The following is a 21,710-nucleotide window of genomic DNA, read 5'->3' on the forward strand; positions in this document are numbered from 1 at the left end:
TCATTTAGAAAACCTCAATTAGGGATAATTTTTGATTTAAATATTCAAAGTTCACTTAACAGGTGTTTCTTTATCCAAGACATGGTCTTGATACCCTGTTTTGAATATTTCCATAAATTAAATGGACTTATTATTTAATTCTAAACCATAATTAAATAGCAATGGAGTGAAAAATAATTTTGCATTAAAATTTTAATTAATCCATTAATGAATGGTTTCAATATAGTATCTTACATTAAAACATCAAGTTTAATTAAAACACATGTATAGGGAATTTCAAAGCCAGACTCTAACGTGATTGATTCCCATTGCCTCAACATGCTTGTTGTGTTTCACTAGAGGCAAAGGTTTAGTCAAAGGATCGGCGACATTATCATCCGTGCCGATCTTGCAAATTCTGATTTCACCTTCGGATTTCCATTCCCTTATCATGTGAAATCGCCTTTGGACATGTTTGGCCTTCTGGTGCTCTCTTGGCTCTCTAACCTGAGCGATAGCTTCATTGTTGTCACAGTAGAGATCTATCGGACCCTTGATGGAGGGTACATCACCAAGTTCACTGATGAACTTGCGAATCTAAACATCCTTCTTAGCGGCTTCTAAAGCAGCCAAGTATTTGGCTTCAGTTGTAGAATCTGCAGTGGTGCTCTACTTGGCACTCTTCCAGCTAAACGCTCCTCCATTCAAGCAGAATATGTATCCTGACTGTGACTTGAAGTCGTCTCTGTCAGTTTGGAAGCTAGCGTCGGTGTAACCTTCAACAACCAGGTCTTTATGGCCACCATAAACAAGGAATTTATCCTTGTTCCTTTTCAGGTACTTCGGGATATTCTTGGCCGCAGTCTAATCCGCCTCTCCTGGGATTGATTAGTATCGGCTCGTACCACTCAAGGCATACGATACATCTGGCCTGGTACATATCATGGCATACATGATCGACCCAATTAGCGAAGCATATGGAATCTGATCCATTCTCTCTTGCTCAATAGGTGTCTGTGGACACTGTTTCTTGCTGAGAATTACGCCATGGGACATGGGTAGATGCCCTCTTTTGGCATTCTCCATGTGGAATCGTGCCAGTACCTTATCAATGTAAGTACTCTGGCTCAATCCAATCATCCTCTTAGATCTATCCCTGTAGATCTTGATGCCCAATATGTATTATGCCTCTCCTAAGTCCTTTATTGAAAAGCACTTTCCCAACCAGCCCTTTACGGACTCTAGTAGTTTTATGCTGTTTCCAATGAGTAGTATGTCATCAACATATAGGACTAGGAACGCGATGTCACTCCCACTGACCTTCTTTTATACACAAGATTCTTCTGGATTCTTTATAAAACCAAACTTGCTGATGGCTTCATCAAATCGCAGATTCCGACTCCTGCTGGCTTGCTTTAGTCCATAAATGTACTTCTTAAGCTAACAAACCTTTCTAGCGTTGCTCCGATCAACAAAACCTTCTGGCTGTGTCATGTACACATTTTCTTCCAAAATCCCATTTAGGAAGGCAGTTTTGACATCCATCTGCCATATTTCATAATCGTAATATGCAGCAATCACTAGAATAATCCGTACAGACTTTAGCATTGCAACCGGTGAAAAGGTTTCATCATAGTCAATCCCGTGGATTTGTATATAACCTTTTGCCACCAGCCTAGCCTTGTATATCGATAAATTTCCATCCTTGTCTGTCTTCAATTTGAAGATCCATTTGCAACCAATGGGTGTGTAACCCTCAGGCAAATTCACCAAGTCTCAGACTTGATTTTCAGACATGGAGTCCATCTCGGATTTCATGGCTTCTTCCCATTTAGCAGAGTCGGATCTCGTCATAGCTTGCTTGTATGTCACTGGCTTATCTCAATCCATAACTAGGATGTCTTGATCATCGGTTAAGACAATACCAAGGTATCTTTCTGGTTAAGATCTTTGCCGTTGCGACCTACGAAGGGTAATGGGTTGGGCATTTACATTGTCTGTTTGATTCTGACCAATCTTCTCTGCTGCTTCCAAAGAATTTAGATTGTCAATTTTATCATGTTGACATTGTTGCTCGTTCTTTGAAACTTCGTGAAGTTCGATTTTCCTCCCACTTGTCATTTTGGAGAGGTGTTCCTCCTCCAAAATGAAACCATCACGAGCAACTAACACTTTGTTCTCGGATTTATTGTAGAAGTAATACCCTTTAATTTCTTTTGGATATCCCACAAAGAAACACTTATCCGATTTGGGGTGAAGTTTGTCGGAAATTAATCGTTTGACATATGCTTCGCATCCCTAAATCTTAAGAAAAGACAACGTAAGAGGTTTCTTAGTCCATAATTCATATGGAGTCTTTTCAATAGCTTTTGACAGAGCTCGGTTCAGTGTTAGTGTCGCGGTTTGTAGCGCATGTCCCCAGAAAAAGATAGGAAGTTCACTAAGTCCCATCATTAATCGAACCATGTCTAACAAGGTTCGATTCCTCCGTTCGAATACTCCGTTTCATTAAGGAGTTCCAGGAGATGTGAACTCTAAAAGAATACCATTTTCTTTCAAGTGATCGTCGAATTCATGGCTCAAATATTCGCCACCTCGATCCGATCAAAGTGCTTTAATTTTCTTGCCAAGTTGATTTTCAACTTCTTTCTGGAATTCTTTGAAGTTCCCAAAGGATTCGGATTTATTCGACATTAAGTAGATATAGTCATATCTACTAAAATTGTCGATAAAAGTAAATTCTTAGATGTCTTAGTTAGTGGTAACAACTTTCGTCTAATCATATGTAAAAAAAACATGCAATTTCATTGAACATATATTTGCAAGACAATTTTGAAACAACTATTGTCAAAGTCTTACATTCAAAATAACTAGGTGTCCAACACCATAGATCATAGTATGTTCAAAAGCATGATGAAAACTAAGATTAGTTTAATTACATGTCATAGACAAAATAGTGCATGCAAGCACGACCGAAAAACCATCTTCGTCGTCTACTTGTCCTTGCACCAACACTTGATAAGCTTCTAACTTGGTCCCTGAAAAGGCCGCATAAAGTGAGTCATACTTGGTATCTAATACCTATGATAAGCTTAATTCATAAGTGTTTAAGGAAGATACCAGAGGCAGATGCTCCATTCCTCTCCTCCTCTTCTCGAAAGAGCTTGCATTCTCTCTTGTAGTGGCCTTGCCCACCACAATAGAAGCAACGCATCTTGGCCTTCACCTTCTTGAAATCCCTCCTCCTTGATGGTCTTTTGGTTGCCCCAAATGAATTGGCTCGGTGAAGTAGCTCCACCACACTCTTCAAAGAATGTGTCTCCTTTCTTTTAGAAATATATGCCCTTAGTGCATCATATCCTTAGTGGAGTTAAGAGATCATAATATGACCAACCATTCCATCCTCTAATGGGATTCCAAGGAGTTCCATGTTCTTGAAGAGCCTATTCATTCTTGCCACATGGGGTCGGAGGGGCATACCCGGTCTCAACTTGGTGTTGCAGACCGTAGACCAAAGATGATACCTTTCTTTAGCAAGACAACCTTAATCTGATGGCTTCACATTCATGTCCGTAAGTGACCTAGTCACCTCAAACAAGAGTCCATCATTGTTGTCGTTGAAACTCTTAGAGAATCTCACACCGACAACATCCCTTAGTCCTCCAAGGAATAAGTCTGGAAAAGAGAATGGAAGTTTTTCTTTCCATTCTTCCGGGATGGAGTTAGCCATGAGTCGTGACACTAATTTGCAATCATTGGACCATGCACAATAAGTTTCGTCACTCAAGTCTTTCTTGGTATAGAGGGTTGGGAGGGAAGTATCCAGAACATATTCCTTGGAACAACTCCGGAGAGTTTTTCTGAGTTCCTTTTCCCATTCTTCAACGTTTTTCAAGTTAAGCATGTTAGCCAACTTATCGGGGAGTTCCGGGCACATATGGTTCTACAATTGAAAGAATTTGAAATGAAAAACCATTCATAAACCAATAAGTTTGAAATTTAAAAGCGTTCATGCAAATTTTTCAATCTTATTGAGCATTTTATCCACGCATTGATAAATTTATCCCTTTTGGCCGAGAATAAAAAGATTCCGAGATCCCAAAGATCAAGAAATGGTTAAGCATGCTTTGGCTTGTCTTAACATTAAATATCTTAAGGTAAGCAATCCAATTGCTAATAGATCTAAGCTACTATTGGTTTGATAAAATGTCGCATCTAATGCATTCTTGACATTTTATCTCTTTTTCCACGACATCTAAGGACTCCTTACTGATATCGTTGAGCTTAACCAAGACAACTTGTATACGTAGTATACCTTACGTTCCAAGGGAAGTAGTGATGCCTTGCTTTGGCGTAGCCCATCACATACGCGCATTAGTCCGGTAAGTGTTGTTCTTGGAACGACAAAGTTTAGCTCAATATTTTAAGGGACCTAGGGTTTCTATGTTGGTTGATTTAAGTGAACTTTACTAATCATCGCAACATATGAAATCCTAGACATGCATCTAACATTCATATATAACAATAATATATATAAAACATAAATTGATGCATTTTGCAACTAGCATGACCCCTTGAAATCTTCAAATCCTTAAGGGTCTTCATTTTGGCTCGTCTTCATCGAAACGCCGTCTTGAGATATCTTTGCCAAAATAATTAGCTACTATGAATAAGATTAATCTAAAGTACAAAAACACTTTAACGGTTAGCAAACCGTATTTAGATTTACAGAAATACATAACGGAACGCAGTCCGTATTTTCTATCCTAGTCGGGCCGTAATAGTTACCTTTTTCAATAACTTGTTTTGAAAACAATCTTTCATTCACCCATTCACTATTTGTGAATGGCCCATGCATATTACGAAATGCATAATTAAACACGCAAAACTAGTAACTAACTTAGGTGGTTAATCCGATTAACGCGCCTAATTAAAACTAGTCAAAGTTATTTAATCCATTATTTCTAAAATGCAAAAAGCTCACGTAATTAACTAAGCTCCCACTAAATTCCACATCCATACTTAATCAATCCGATTAATTAAGTTGGCATAACCCATAATTTGTCAAAATTTTGCAAAAACCGATAAATCGAGGTTTCAACCTCGTTCAAATAATTACCTAAATATTTTAAAACAAAAAAATATCTACAAAATTACATAGCTCAAAAATTAAGCAACGTAGCCACAACCAAACATGGTGCATTGCGCATGATGGCTGCTAGGCAGCAGTGGGCAGGCTGGCTTGGGCTTGTTGCCTCGCTGCCTAGCAGCAGCACAAGCACGCCAGCAACCTACGCCATGCACGCACCAGCAGCATCAAGGCCTGTGCTGGCACTTGGTGCTAGCATGCTGCGCCCAGCACAACACATTACGCTGGCCAGCACCAACTGGTTGCTGTGCATGCTACGCATGCTAGCTCGCATGCTGGCGCCTGCCAGCAAGTGAGGGGCTGGCTGGTGCTTGCTACCACGCTGCCTAGCAGCATCCCAAGCAACCAGCAGCCAATGCCACTGCCCAAGCCCAGCGCCTTAGCAACCCTCACCACACAGCCACACACCATTGATGCTCAGCCATGTGCACACCATAGGCAGCCTTCATGTGGGCTGCTAGGCAGCCCGGCTATCCTTGGTGACGCTTGCGGTTTTGCATCGATTTGCGTGCATTTTACTCGGGATTTTGATCCCGATTTATGTGTGGCATAAATTAATTATAAATTTTACTTTAGAATCAATTTGAGGAAAAATTAAAAAAAAATAAGTCTAACTTAATTAAATTCAATTTTAATGGTGCATAAACCTAAATCATTAAAAAAATTATTTTGAAACAATTTTAGGTCTTTCTTTATGCTTAAAATTGAATGATCTATGTCCATAATTACTTTAGCCATTGTGAAAATTTTAATGGATTTGACAAATGGGAGTTGGAAAAATAAATTAACCATTTAATGATAAAAAAAATTTCCAACTTTCATACTTTATTAAAATACCAAGATTACATCTTCCAATATGAAGATTAATCAAAATTTTACTCACAAGTATTTGAACTTCATGGATTTAAATCAACCAAAATGAAAAAATCTAAACATTGTTCAATATGGAATTTAGGGTTAAAGTTCCAATCATTTAAACTTTTAAAGATTAGATCTTTAATATACATGGGAACTTAAAATTACACATTCACATCAAAACATTCCCATATTAATGCAATTTATATGCATAATTGTGAAAAATCAAGTTTGTGTGAAAAATAGCATATCAACTCAAGCACTAATTAAACTCCATAATTATGCTTAAGGATATTTAAAATAGCAGTAGATTAGGGATGTAATAAAGTATTTAATCTAACCTTGTAATGCTTGCATTAATTAAGGCTTAAAAAGATTTTAAAATTTTCGTTGAAAAACGAAAAAAAAAACCCCAAAAACTTGAGTTTCTGGTTCGAATTTGGCTTCTAGACAATCCTCAAAAAGGTTGAATCTGTTTCAGAATGTCGATTCCACCCAAAAATCACTATTTTTGAATAAAAATCTGGGTTCGACAGCCAAATCTAGAAAAATACGATTTTAAAAATTAATTAAAACGAGCTTCTAATCTAATTAGAAAAGAAAAACAAGAATTTAAATTTTACTTTAAAACACCTTAATTAATAAATAATTTCAAAAATTAAAAGGAGCATGGCTCAGATACCGTTGTAGGGTTTCATAGTGACCCATACTACGCGGAAAGAAACCCCCCAAGACCCGCCCCCATAATTAATGCAATTAACAAGCAAAACATAATTTAAAGCATAAGAAAGGACAAAAGATTATACCTTTTACGTGTGCTTGAACCCCGATAGTGAGAGGTCTCCAACGGGATCGTACCCTCGAACCCGACCCGATCGTCCTAAGCCTCAAAGGTTAGTCGAGGCCCGGACAAAATAAACTACAGTATTACGAATTTCAAGGTATGCTCATCAATGGAGTTTCCTTTACTTTTCAACTCAAGTGTGCTCTTTCCCAAATACCCATGCCTTGGTATTTATAGGGAAATGAACCCTTGATTTTCATTCCCCAACCAATGTGGGAAAATGAGTAATTTTGATAATTAATTTAATTCCAAATTAAATTAATAATCAAATCAATCACAATGCAACAAGTGTCAAGGGGAGAGAGAGAGTTAAGTGAGGACCAAGAGAAGGTGGGGGGGGGGACCATTGCCTTGCTCCCCAAGGCTTTCCCCAAGCCTTGGTCCCCCCCCCCTCACAAAACCGACACAAGTTATTTGGGTGAGCTGGTTGCTTGCTTTGCTGGCCAGCTAGCACAGCCACCCTAGCATGCCCAGCTAGCACGCACAGCACGCATCACCCAGCCCTCCCAGCACTTGCATGCTGCTAGCGAGTTACGCCTTGTGCTCGGCGTTGGGCGCTGCTGCCTAGCCATGGCACACACACACGCACACGCACAGGCATGATAGTTAGTGTGTAGTGCTGCTGCCTACCCTTCTCGCACATACTCGCATAGCCAGCATGCGTGTTGCTAGCGAGCCACGCATGCTGGCCCTTGCCTTGCCAGCCACACGCACAAGCATGTGAAGCTTGGTACTGTGATGCTGCGATGGCTTGCACGCATGCGCATACACGCATGGCCTAGCCATGCAACAATGCCATGCTTGTGCTGCAGTTGGTGCGACAGCCCTAGGCATATGCACAGCGTGCTGCTTGGTGCTGCCATGCGAAAGTTAGCACGCAAGCTAGCACGGATGCTGCTGCGATGCAAGGCAAGCATGCATGCCAGCACTCGGTGGTAGCGATGGTGCTACCATGCTAGGTACGCACGCATGCCAGCACCTAGTGCTAGCGATGGTCCGCCTAGAACACCTAGTGTGTCTAGGCTTGCGCCTAGCCATGCTAGGTGCATGCTAGCTCGAGCTAACTTAGCATCCACATGGTTTGACCAATGTGATGCTACGGTTATGCTCGTACTTGTTGCTTGTGATTTTGCGACGCTCGGCCTCGACGCTCTAGGCTCGATATCCGGCTTTCGTGTTCGTAAAAATCGGACGACTCATTAAATCTTTTGGATTAATTCGTCGTCTCAAATCAGTTGTTTGATTGGGTTTGACCCGAAGGGTTCAGTTAAGATTAAGCTGTAATATTAATTATACCTTAATATTACTGATCGGAAGAGGCCTCCACCTAGGCATTTCGATCACTTGACCTTACTGAAAAATTAGCTCTGTAACAATTCTGAACCCTCTATCAGAATAATACACTTGTTGGAAGGACACCATTGCTTTCACTTTCTTGGGAACTGGTACCACGTTTGCGACTGATTCTGGATACTTAGATACGCTAATAAAACCTGCAGTCATTTGTTTCTTAATTTCATCTTTTATTTTAAGTGCTACGTCGGGTTTCATTGGCGTAGCTTTTGTTTTACAGGTTTTATTCCCGGATTTAGCAGTAAAGTATGTTTAGCAATTTCTCTGCTTATTCCTGGCTTATCATCGTATGACCAAGAAAAAACATCAATAAATTCAACAAGTAGATTAGTTAATTTAGCTCGTTCATCTTAATTTAAAGTTAATCAAATTTTAACTTCTCTCTTAATGGTGGTGACTTTTGAGAGGTTAACAATTTCAATTTCTTTGATTATTGCTGTTTTATTCTCAAGTACTTCCATTGCTTTAATTATTTCTATGTTATTTTCATTATTAGCAAAGCAATACTCGTATCAGGGGTAAGGGGATAACACGAGTAGTAAGCGGAAGAAGTTATGTTATTAAACTCTTGAATCATTGCATTAAAAAGGGAAAGGTCTGTGGGGACCTTGTTAGTAATTATCATAGGGGTAGAATCAGTGGTAGGAACGATGGTAGGAGGTGCAACAATAAGAATGTTAGAGGATTTAGGGGTAGAAGGATCTAAGGAAGACTTGGACTCAGACTCATACTCAGACCCAGACGACTAGGACTCATCAAACATGGGGCCTTCACCCGTAGTTACGGCTAACTTATTTCCGCTTGGTGTGGTTACTTTCATAGTCTGCGCCATCCCTTGAGTAGTCCTTCCGCAGGAATAATGAGCTTGGAGGGGTTGAAGTTCTCACTTTGTAGGACCGTTTGTATGAGCGTGGAATTGTCGTCGACACACTTAGGATTGTTTGTCTCGACCCTAAAAAGGATACCCATGACATTAAAGTCGATGAATAGAGGTGTATGTTTTATATAGGTAGGATTAGGGATTCCTTCCAGAAAGTTGCAATCTAAAAATATCTCGATCCTAGGTAGGCGTTTTCCATCCCTGACATGTGGTTCAGGAAATTCATAGCATCGGTAATCTTCTCCCTCTTCTATTGTTGGTTTAAACTTAAGTCCAAACGTATCTCTTTTAGGGAGGCTTGGTAGTTCCATGCGTGTGGCTCTTTCTTTTTTCTTTCCCAGAGTCATTCCAGGAAAGTGTCTTTGTTTCTTTAAAATAGCATTGACGACAAGATTTGAGTGAGGGTCGTAGTCAAGAAGGGTCTTTTCATCTTCCTCGATAAAAGAGACCTCTTTGGCGTTAAAGCCCCAAAAATCTTCATCGTGCTCCACGTGAATGATTGGGTTATCAACCACATGGATCCTCATTAGGGAAGCATCAATAGTGATAGAGATACCTCCAACTATAGCTGTTATTGCTAATGGAGAGAGAAATGAATGACCTTTAGGTCATGAAGCCAAGGGCATCCCAACAATAGGTTGAATGAAGGCTTGATGTCCACTACTTGAAAGATAGTGCTATGTCCAATGACCTTTGCGGTTATATTCATAGTGATGGTTCCAAAGGCTTAGCGACGTGAGTTTTCATATGCCCTTATTCCTTGAGTAGGCGGAGTTAGGTCCTCATCTTTTATTCCCAACCTTCTAGCAGTACGAAGTGGGCATACATTAATTGCCAAACCATTATCTACAAGGGTCAAAGGCACGTTCATATTTTTGCACACCACGGTAAGATGTAAGACTTTGTTATGTTTTTCATCTTCTGGCGGTAAGTCTTTGTCAAAGAAGGTGATCAAATTATTTAGGCTAGGGAGGTAACTCGTGAGGAAATTGACCAACCCTTCTTGAGTAGTTTCGGAATCTACTCCAATTTTCCCAAGAGCGTCCATTATTGCAACTATATGCTTGTGGGATGAGGCTAGAAGATTCCATACATTCATCTCCACTTTAGTCTTCTTAAGTTGCTTGACTATATCATTGTCTTATTTGATGGATGTTGGAACTTGTTGCGTTGCAGGTGGAGGTACAGGTGCGACTTGTGGTTGCAACCTTCCTGACCTTGTGAGTATTGTGATTGGGAAATCCTCATTCCATATATGATCATCGTCATTGTTGGGACATCTTCATCATCGTTGTCCCAAACTCCATTGACAAAGGTATTATTGGAGTCGGGAGTAGTGTACTCTCTACTAGGATTTTCTTAGTGATGTAAAGCCTCTTCTCATCTATGATTTTTTGGACATATTCTTTGAACCTGAAATTGTTTTATTTTGTGTGGCCTCTAGCTTGATGGTATTTGCAATACTCTCATTCGAGAGATTCAAATGCTGAGGATTCCTTTGGTTTGAGAGGTTTACCATACCCCTGCTATGGAGCATGTCAAAAGCTTTTTCTTAAGTGATGCATATACGTGTGCAACCCTTTCTAACTTTTCTCTCTTGTGGATTTTTCTTTAAATATCATGGCATTCAATGTTTACTATTTATCTAAGAAGATTTTGAACTTCGACATGGGCTATATAAATAGCATTATGAAGGCCGACAATGTCTTTTTTGGTAGCCTCATTAGGGAGGTTAGCAATGTTTTCATTGGTAGCCTCACTTCGGAAATAGGTCATGGCATCGAATAAGACCTCCTCTTCTTCTTCAATGGCAGCAACCTCTTCTATGAAAGGTTCTTCGATAGGCTTGATGTGGAGAGATGGATCAAAATGGGTTTGATCTTCGGAAATAGCCAAGGCGTCAGAAAGTGGGAAATTGTTAATGCTTGGCTTTTTACCGGCAGGAGGTACTGGAAGCTTGTTGTTGTCGATCAATTATTCGATGGCTACCTTTCGTTTCCAACAACTCTCAATAGTATGACCCCTGCCTTGATGATACTTGCAATGGGCGTTGGGGTTTCAGTTAGGTGATCTCCTTTCAGGCGTTGGATCTTTGATAGGTCCAATGGGAATGATCAATCCTTTGGCATGGAGACGATCGAAAGCGCTGTCATAGCTCATTCTAATAAGGGTGAACTGTTTCTTTCGTTCTTTTCTTGGTCCTTGATTATTCAAGGCTAAGACATCGTTGAGATCATAGGTGCTATCATTGTTATAAGAGTAGGTGGTTTTGGAAGAAGAAAGAGTGTCATTCTTCTTTCCTTTCCGGCCACTGTTGTTACTATTATTAGCAGTTTTTGCTTTCATAAGGTCATCCTCAATTTCAATGCCTATGTTATAAACGGCCTTAAAAGTGTTTAAAAGTTGATATTTTAGATGCTTTTGGTACTTCTTGTTTTGGGGTTTTTGCAGTCCCTCGGGAGAGTTACAATTCCGGGAATGTGCGTCGACTGTCTGTACCTGCAAAACCACGAAACCCCGGTTGGGTTAAGTTCCGCCTCCGACGATCAAGTTCGAACTTCTCTGGATGTATAAAAGTGCGGAAAGTAAATGGGTTTTCTCTCCGATTCAGAGAGAATTTTGCAATTAATATTGCTCGGATTTTGTGTTTGTATTCATGAATGAATAATAAATGAGGATTTTCCTCTATTTATAGTAGAAGAGGATTACTTCCCCTATTAGGGTTACAGTGCCACGTGTCCACATCCGATTGGATCCCATTGGGCGTCTTTGGGGGGCTGACACGTGTCAGCATGCCATTGGTCCACGTGGCATAGGGGTAATTTTACCCTAAACATTTGCCCTCACAGGTGTGACGTGGCTTGTCACGTGGCATCTGTGACACGCGTCACATTCTGGGAAGGTGACAGTTCGTCTGCTTCCCTCCATTTTTTTAATTTTTTTTTTTAAATTCGAATTTCGAATTTGAATTGGAGGGGGAGGTGACGGTTCGCCTTCTGCCCCCTCCTATAAATGGGAGGCTTTCTCCTCTCATTTCATACTTTACAAATTTTCGCAAAAATACTTCTTGAGAGAAAAAAGCTCTGACACCAGTTGCTCTTGCGTTCAACCAGCTTCTTCAATTCAGACACATCCGAATACCTTCTTAGTGCTCTTTGCTCAACTAACTAAGGTACCGTCTGACTTAGTCAATTTTCTCTTGTTGCATTCAATAGACCCACATCCGGTCTTTTATCGTCTAGGGCATCTTTAAGCAATTTTCTTCAAAAACGCCTGACCATCTGTTTATTTTCTTTAGCTTTCAAAACACACACAGCCGGTCTCTTCCGCCTGTGGTATCTTCAAGCCACATTTTAAGAAAACGGTTAGATCTTCTACAAGTTTCAGTTGCTCTTCAAAGGGGTATATCCGGGCACCGTCTCGGGTATCTTCAAACAACAAATCAGAGATCCGTCTGCTAGCTTTAAGGAGTCAACCTCCTTCCATGTTTTTCACAACTTTAAGGTATCGTCTCTGCCCCTTGCAACTTTTTTGAGTTTTTTACGGTTGTATAGATTGTTAGAGAATAATGGACTCACCCAACACACACACGGCACGGCCTAGGGTAGTTGTCAACCGGTAACCGGACACAGCTGAATCTAGGACTGGGGATGCCGTCAAGGGGTGTTTGGACCACCCTTACTCTTCTGCGAATCCGACCGTCTCAGTTCATGTTCAGGACAGAATTGCTCGGGCAAGGTGGACGGTGGTAGACCCCGAGTACCAGTCAGGTGATTCAGCTGGAACTCCGGTTAATGACGCTCCTTATGGCCAACCAGGCGCACCTAGCATGCCCGGAGATGAGATTCTTGAAGAATCCGGGAGCTTAGACGGTGAAGAAACCGTCCAACAATCCGACTCCACTAAGACAACGATGGAGCCGGATGCCCCTCAAGAGGACAAGGAGTCATATAATTGGCCTTCAATAAATAACCCAAAAGAGGCTCACATGAGCGCCCGAGATGTTATTTTAAACACCACCCTCCTGGCATTCTTGGAAAAGCGCCCTATAGGGGCCGGTAGGGAAGTCGTTGTTCCGCCTGTGGAGGCAGCCGTCGTCTGGGATAACGACTTGGATCACGCCGATGATTACTTAGGCTGCTGTGAGGCGGAATTCAAAGTCGACCTCCGGTTCCCCCTCCACAACACAATCAAAGTCATTCTAAGGGGTTACGACCTTGGTGTCTGGCAGCTCACACACAACTCTTGGGTGAACATTCTTGGGTACATAACCGCTTGTGAAATGCAGAACATAACGCCTAGCAAGGAGGCGTTTACACATATGCACTATCTTACACATATGCACTATCTTAGCCGTCCTCGAGCAAGACAAAACCAAAAGAAAAAAAAAAAGGATTTATTCAAGCAAGACTAGCACACTAAGGGAGACGAGAATGTACACTAACTCACTTTCGTAGGAATCACGGTCATTTTTAGCAACTAAAGACATGCCTTTTAAACCCCTATATCGCTCTAGAGGACGAGTGTGCTCTCGTGAGGGTTTCCTAAGAGTTTAACCCACAACTCTTGAAAAAAACCAAGCAAAACAAGGCAAAGCATAAAAAGGAAATAAAAAGAAAAGGAAGGAAAACAAATGTTCATGAATGGAGTTTTGCAAATGAACAAGTACAAATGAATACAAGTCTTTCTAAACAATAGAGGAATGCACGCTTCAAGATATACAAGGTTGATTGAAACATAAGAGATGCTAAGCATAGAGAACTAATAAGACACAATTCACCTTCATCCCAAACAATCTTACCGCGTTCTCCCTACTAGTTTCAAATTCACCTCTAGTGAGCATCTCAATGATTTCACTAGGGAACCAGAAAAGAAGAGATTTTAGGGTTACTCGACATATTGACTATGAAAACTACTCCATAAGCTTGACTCCCATCTCCCTCCACCGACTTGTGACTCAACCACAAAGGTCAAAAGGTCTTTGAAGGGTTGTAAAGTATGGGCAAAAAAAAAGGGGAAAGGTAGGTTAAAAAATTTGAAAATTGGTGGTATACCTAATTGTGAAGCATAAGAATGGCCAATTCTCAATACCATAACCAAGTTATTACCAAAACTCAATCAAAAATATCAACATCCCCAAGCTTATTCAAAGCAAACTGACAAACATATATACAAAAAGCGTAGACACGCTTCCCCTGAGCTTAAATGGAGCATTGTCCTCAATGCTCTAAACTAGGGAAATCATAACTACATCAAATAATTTTGTTCTTTTCAATTATTTTTTTAATTTTTTTTTATCCTTGCCTCTTTTGACTATGGACTGCTTTTTCAACTTTACATTTGCTTTTATTCACAAGGTTATACACAATACATAATTGCTATACAAAATGAGCTCATAACTTCAAACTATTGCACTTGTAATTACCAAACAAACTCATTACCACTAGCTTCAGAAAAACCAAAGTTGAAAAGAATGAAACAAATGGTATGAAGTCTAGTAATATGGATAGAAAAGAAGGTATAAGGCTCAAATGGTTAGCAAGGAGGCAAATGTAAACCCAACACCAAAAATATAAAATAAAAACCTAGAAAAGCAAAAACTAACCACCTCGAAAAGTTGCCTTTGTCCTTCCTAAATGGTTCGGTCGCGATCTCGGGAGATAAAAGTCAAGTTCCAGATAAAGTAAGAGATAGTCAAGGATCCATGTGCCACTCATTCAAAATAGGTAGAAGGCTAGAGAAATGAGACCTCACATGGTTGTAGCAAAAACTCACTATTGGCTTCAAATTCACTATAGGAAGCGACTCCTTCTTACCACAAACAAGTAGACTAAGGCTTCAAGGTCGCAAAATTCTTAGCATACTACCTTAGCATACTCTATCCTAGAATTAACCCATGATATCTCAAAGCGTGCAAACCACTAATATTTAGGAAGAAAAGCATTCAAGAACACAAATCCAAAAGTATTATGTCCAAATCAAGAATAAAACAAAACACATTGCAAAATATAAGAAAACACATGGAAATGCATATACTCAAGTGCATGGCAAAGATGGACCAACATTCTACCCAAGCATGATGAATTACCCTCCCTTAACCTTCAATGAGACAATACACTCAAATCATAAATCATAGAGTCCATGGGGAGGGGAAAATAAAGTAATTAATCCAACAAACCAACACATGGTCTTCAAGCCACCAACCATTAGAGAAAGAGCAAGGAAAGTTATAACCGGATATAGGTAGGTGTAAATACCCACAAATGACCTAATTTAACCCTTCAAAGCCAATTTCCTCCAAAGCTATGCCTCATATACCATATGCTAGGAAAGAGGAGTCAAACTTCCTTGGGTCTTGATCCAATACCAATGCACCAAAGTATACTCCCTGAGAAAGGCTTGTTTAACGTCCAAGCAAGACCACTCTAGTAAATAATATTGCAACGAACGCAAGAGCTTGTCAAATGCACTACTACACATTTCATAGGATAGACGGTAGGCAAATAATGGGAGGAGGACGTGCAACAAGATTATTGCGTGCAAGTGAGGAGGGGGATGCCAAAAAAAAGAAGAAAAATCAAGAAAATAAGAAGAAGACGAGGAAAAGAAAAACTTAGAAAAAGAAAAAGAATAAAAAGACAAATCCTCCTAAAAATCTTTTTCGGGGGCACAATCACCCTTTTTCACAATAATCGATGAGAGAGGGGCTTGAATATCACCAATAGAAGGAGGGTCCCAAATAGGCTCTTTGACAAAAGAAGGGAGGGACATAGGATAGTAGGGGATATGGTTAAATCTTCTTGAAAAAGTGACATGAGAAAAGGGAATAGGAGCAACGGTCTCACCTATGAACTCTTCCTCACCACCATTCCTCAAATCACAAATAAGAGCATAGAAGTCAATCATAGAGTCCTTAAAAGAAGAACACTCATGATTTCCATCTCCCTCAAACATCCAACCTCCAAGAGAAACCACATCTTCTTCTCTATCAAAATGATGAACAATAACTTCCTCAACATCTTCAAAGCCTAGAGTCTCAAAACCATGCATGAAAAGGATGAAGGTTTCCCTCAAACGCATCCCTTTCCCATGAAGCATTGCCAATGAACTCTCTCAAAAGGCTACGATTTTTCGTTACACCTTCAATGAACACACTAGTAATAACCTCAAAGGAGTCCAAAATACTCATAGATAGAAGGGTTGCAAACATGCGAGTTAAAATCATCAAGATGGGGAAGGGGGTTAGAATCCACAAAATCAACATTTTCTTCATTCTCAACTCCTCCACCATCATCCAAGGGACTCTCAATCTCTCTTGGTTGCTCAAATTCATCCTCATCCTCCTCATGAATTCCCTCATCCAAAATTGAAAATGGCTCAATCACATCCTCGCCAAGGGTAGCTCTCAAAGGGGGTGAATAAGGGGAAGGAAGGCGCTCAAGCTCAAAAGGGGAATGAAAAGGATTAAAATCCTCAAAAATCCTCTCATCATAAGAAAATCTCCCCTCATCTTTACATCCTTGGCCCATATCATCCTCAAAATCACTCTCCACTCCAAGTGAGGTGCCTCGCATCTATTTCCAACAACCCTAGCACTCATCACTTGGGCAAGTCTCATTTCTCTCAAATTTTGTTCCTCTTGAAGCTCTTGGACTTGTTGGGTGAGATATTGCATTTGGGCAAGAATTTAGGCATTAATGTTATTGGGTTGAGGTTCATGATCAAAATAAAATTGCATATCATCAAAATTAGCACAAACCTCATCACAATGAGCATATAAGGGGGAAGGGTCAATATGCATAATAGGTTCTTCATAAGGAGCATTTGACACATCAAGGGAGTTCATGCAAAAATTAGAAGAATTTTCAATATTTTCATCAAGACTAGAAACATGAGAATCCCTATCACAAGTATCCCTAGCAAACCAAACAAAGAAATTCCAAGCATCATCCAAGGACAAAGCACAAAATTCACCATTAAACATACTTTCAACCACACCCCTAGTATACTCATTCATACCCCAATAAGCTATACCACAAGCATCACTAAGAGAACAACCATGGAAGCTAAGGAAACCCTCAAGTCTTTCAAAGTAAGCATAGAAGGGTTCATCATCAAATTGAGGAAAAGATAAGCATGCCATTTTTTTTACAATATATACAAAAGAAAACAAAAATAAAACTATACACAAGAACCTAACTAATCTAATCAACACAAACTAATAAACGCCTTAGTCCCCGGCAACGACGCCAACAATTTGATCGGGGGATAATAGGTCATTGGTTTACTATCCTAGATCAAATTTACAATTTATATTCCTAACCTAACTCTATCAAGTTCACACTAGATAGTGGCAAGCTAGGGTCGAACCACAAGGACTAAGTGTATTAATTTGAGCTAATTAAACTAGTAGGAAGGTTGTGAGAAAGAGAGAGAAACAACTAAAACACTACTTCAAGCAATTAACAAGGTACTACGGAAAGGGGAATCCAATTATGTTAATAAATTCAATAACAAGTTGCAATAGATGATCATTATCTCAATTAGGAACGAATAACACACTCAACTCACTCTCGCACAATTAAGCATGCTAATAATCCTACTAAGCTAACTCACTCCCTTGCAAATATCCTAGCAAAGGTATGGAAGAATCTAGAGTCTTAATCAACTCACTTCCGCACAATTGATTGCAAGCACAATGAAGAACCTAGAATCAATTAGCTAAAAAGATTCTAGTCAATGTAAGCATTATCCAAACACAATAATCAAGAATCAATTGCATACTAATCACAACCAATCACTCAATCCATCAACCTAACCTTCATCCATTTACATAGAACAAAAACTAAGCAAACATAATGAAGATGAACATGGAAAACAAGATAAAACTAGAATTAAAGAAAGAATCAAACAACCAAACTAATTAACTACTTTAATCAACAATGAATTAAACCAAAACAAGAGTTAAACAAATCAATAAAGGTGAGAGAAAGTTAGAAAAGCTCATTGAATAAATGAGAAGAGAATCCACAAAATTGCTTCTTCAACCTCCCAAATCTCCATTGAAATCCAAGCTTTCTCTCTCTAAAACTACTCCTAAAATAGAGAGAGAAAATCCTAATCTAACCCTAATCCTTATTAGACGAGAGAGGAAATGTAAAACTCTCCATTGAGAAATCTAGGAAGTCTTCTATTTATATTACAAGAAAATAATGAAGGAAATCCGAAATTAAAGCTCGAAAAAGACCTAGAATGCCGCGCCCGCGGCAAGGAAACTCTAGAAAGTTGCAAATCCAAGAAACACGGAGTGCTGCGCCCGCGGCAGAAATGGTCGCGCCCGCGGCACCACTATCCACGCCCGCGGGTGTTATAGCCGCGCCCGCGGAGGCTGCGTAGCCTGGCAGTATCTTGCAGATTCAAACGGCCATAAATTCTGTTCTAGGAAGCCTCTTGGGGTGTGCGACCTACCGTTGGAAAGCTTTTCAAGTCTAATTTCCAACGCATCTTAAATCGCCTCAATTTGAGGTGTAGATCAAAAGTTATGGGTGAAAGAGTGAACAATACTCGGTTTAAGGCCTTCTACGAGTTTCAAGCTTTCTTGTCTGAAGCTTCTTAGCATCTTCCTTAGCTTCAAGCTTCTTCTATTGTAATTTCTTGACTTTTCTCGGTTCATAAGCATCGAAGAAAGCGTCAAGAACCTATACAAATAGACAAAGAGAGAAAAGAGTGAAAGAACACAAAGAAAAACATGCAAATCAAGCTAGAAACCGAGCAAAAAGCATATTATTCACAACTAAGGCCTAAAACCGTAAACTAAGACAAATATAACAAAAACAAGAGTAAAAGGAATAGAAATAACAAAGAAACACCGAAATAAACCTAAAACTAAGGGAGAAAAACACCCTAATATGTGTCATAAATGACACTTATGAATGGTATTTGCAATACTCTCGTTCAAGAGATTCGAATGCTTAGGAATCCTTTGGTTTGAGAGGTTAACCATACCCCTGCTATGGAGCATGTCAAAATCTTTTTCATAAGTGATGCATATAGGTGTGCAACCCTTTGTAACTTTTCTTTCTTGTGGCTTTTTCTTTGAATATGATGGCATTCAATGTTTACTATTTGTCTAAGAAGATTTTGAACTTCGACATGGGATATATAAATAGTATTATGAAGGCCAACAATGTCTTTTTTGGTAGCCTCATTAGGGAGGTTAGCAATGTTTTCATTGGTAGCCTCACTTCGGAAATCGGTCATGGCATCGAAGAAGACCTCCTCTTCTTCTTCAATGGCAGCTGTTTCTGGGTTTTTTGATGTGTCCTGCGTGAAAGTTACAATTCCGAGAATGCCCTTCAACGCTGGTACCTGCAAAACCACGAAGTCTTTGGTTAGTTGGAGCTTCGCCTCAGACGATCAAGTCAGTAACGTACAGGAGGAAAAGTGTGCGTAAATAGCGAAATTACTTCTCGCGTAATGGGAGAATTCTGCAATTAATATTGCTTGGGATTGGTGTATGTATTTATGAATACCCCATTAATGAGGGTCCTTCCAATATTTATAGTGGGGGAGTTTTTGTTTCCCATTTAGGGTTTACTGGACACGTGTCAGTAGGGGATTGGAGCCCTGCTGACCAATGGCTGGGTGCCACGTGTCACATGGCCATTGGGCCACGTGTCTGGGGTATTTTTTACCCCAAACATTTTCCCCTCATAGGTGCTGACGTTGCAAGTTTCCACGTGGCGCCTGTGAAGAGTGCTGACAGTTTTTTTTTTTTTTTAATTTTTAATTTTTAATTTTTTTTTAAAAAAAACTATTTAGATTCTAACTGAAGGAAAAGCAGGGAAAAGTAGAAGGGGAAGGGTCGCGACTCTTCGCCTTCTAGGACAAATCCTATAAATAGGAGAAGGTGCCCTCGAGCTCTCATTTACAATAACTTCGCGAAATTTCTTGAATTTGAGAGCATTCGGTATTTTAGAGTTGAGAGTAGTCGAAAATTTGATAGTTGAGAGCAGCCGGTTTTCAGACCGCCTGCGTTGTTGCGAGCAAGCAAAGGATTTTAGTGAGGGTACTCAAGGGAACTCAGCCGGTTTTCAGACCGTCCGCGTCTTCACAAGCATCCCCAAGAAATTTCTTGAGGTTTCAACAAATTCTCCCTTTCTTTAGGTACCGTCTCTATTCCTTCAAGCTTTTCCATGTATTTCCATTTGCGTCTTTTACTTGTGCTTTTATTTACTAGTCCCATAAGTAGATGGACCCTTTATAGCCATACCCTAAACATAGTTGTGAACTCAGCCGGTCAATTAGTACGGCTGAGTCTAGAACTGGATCTGCCGCCTCAGATCTTTGGAATTTCCCCTTTTCAACGCCTATATCGACCGACTCCGTGTCTGTGCAGGACACGATGGCAAGGATTAGGGGAACAGCTATGGACCCTAATTATAGAGGCGGGGGCTCAGACGAGTTGTCGCCTGAGAGACGAGCCCCGGACGAGGTGGCTAGAGACTCACCCGGGGGCATCCCCGACACCCCAAGCGATAGCATCTTAGGCTCATACAACGAGGAGACTTCCCCTGCTCAGGAGGCTGAGCACTCAGGATCCATCAACGAGGATCCTAACTCCCCATCCGACTTTGATGTCGGTCGTTTTGAAAGCAGTAGCACTAGCTACCTGACCTCGTATGAAGATAGCGAGGAGGCGGAGAGGCCTACTTAGCATAGTAGAAACGACCCTCTCATGATTGTCGTTCCTACTAAGGACAGGGCCCTTATGCGGTCCACCCTGACGAACTTTGTCACCAGGCGGCCGCTAGGAGAGGGTTATAAGTTGTCAATGCCGGCGGAGTTGGGAACGGTTGTGTGGGAGGACGACCAACCCAATGCAAAGAGCTGGTTTGGGTGCTACGAGGCGACCTTCTTGGTCGGGCTCCACTTCCCTCTACACAACACAATAAAGGCCAAACTTAGGGGATATTGCCTAGGCTCCTGGCAACTCACCCCTAATTCCTGGGTGAACATACTCGGGTATATCGCCGCCTGTGAGATGCAGGATCTCAACCCCGGCTGGGAGGCGTTTGCCCATATGCACTATTTGAGTAGAAGCCCAGGCGGCTGGAGAGCCTAGTACACTTTGACGACTTATCCCCAATACTTGATGACGCTGGATAAGCCGTCTAAATGGTTGGACTGGAAGAACCGGTTTTATTTGGTTAAGGCTCCGACTGAAGAGGAGAATAGGGAGTTCCGGATCTACAATCGGAAACCAAAACTTTTAGGGCAAAAGTGTCGGTTGCCCCTGGTACCGGAGAACGATAGAGAGGATATACTGGACTCCGGATTCTTTGAGCTAGTGTCCTCCACTCTCTCAACCGGAGAGATAATAAGGGTGCCCAAACATGAATTCCTTAAAGACGAGTGCTTCTTGTCCACCTGCGGGCTTAGCAGCATGTTCGAAAGACGTAGGTTAAGAGCCTAAGCCAGCTAATTTTATGTCGGCTAGCAACTTTCTTTTGATTGCAATGCTTGTGATATTGTTCTAATCTTAACTGGATGTGTTTGATTTGTGCTTTACAGAAGAAGGAAAGAACATGTTGCCAACAGGAAAAACCCCTGCCAGAAAAGCTTCAAACATCCGGAAGGAGAATCTGGAG

Source organism: Chenopodium quinoa, unplaced genomic scaffold (genome assembly GCF_001683475.1).
Source record: "Chenopodium quinoa cultivar QQ74 unplaced genomic scaffold, ASM168347v1, whole genome shotgun sequence".
Lineage (NCBI taxonomy): Eukaryota > Viridiplantae > Streptophyta > Magnoliopsida > Caryophyllales > Amaranthaceae > Chenopodium > Chenopodium quinoa.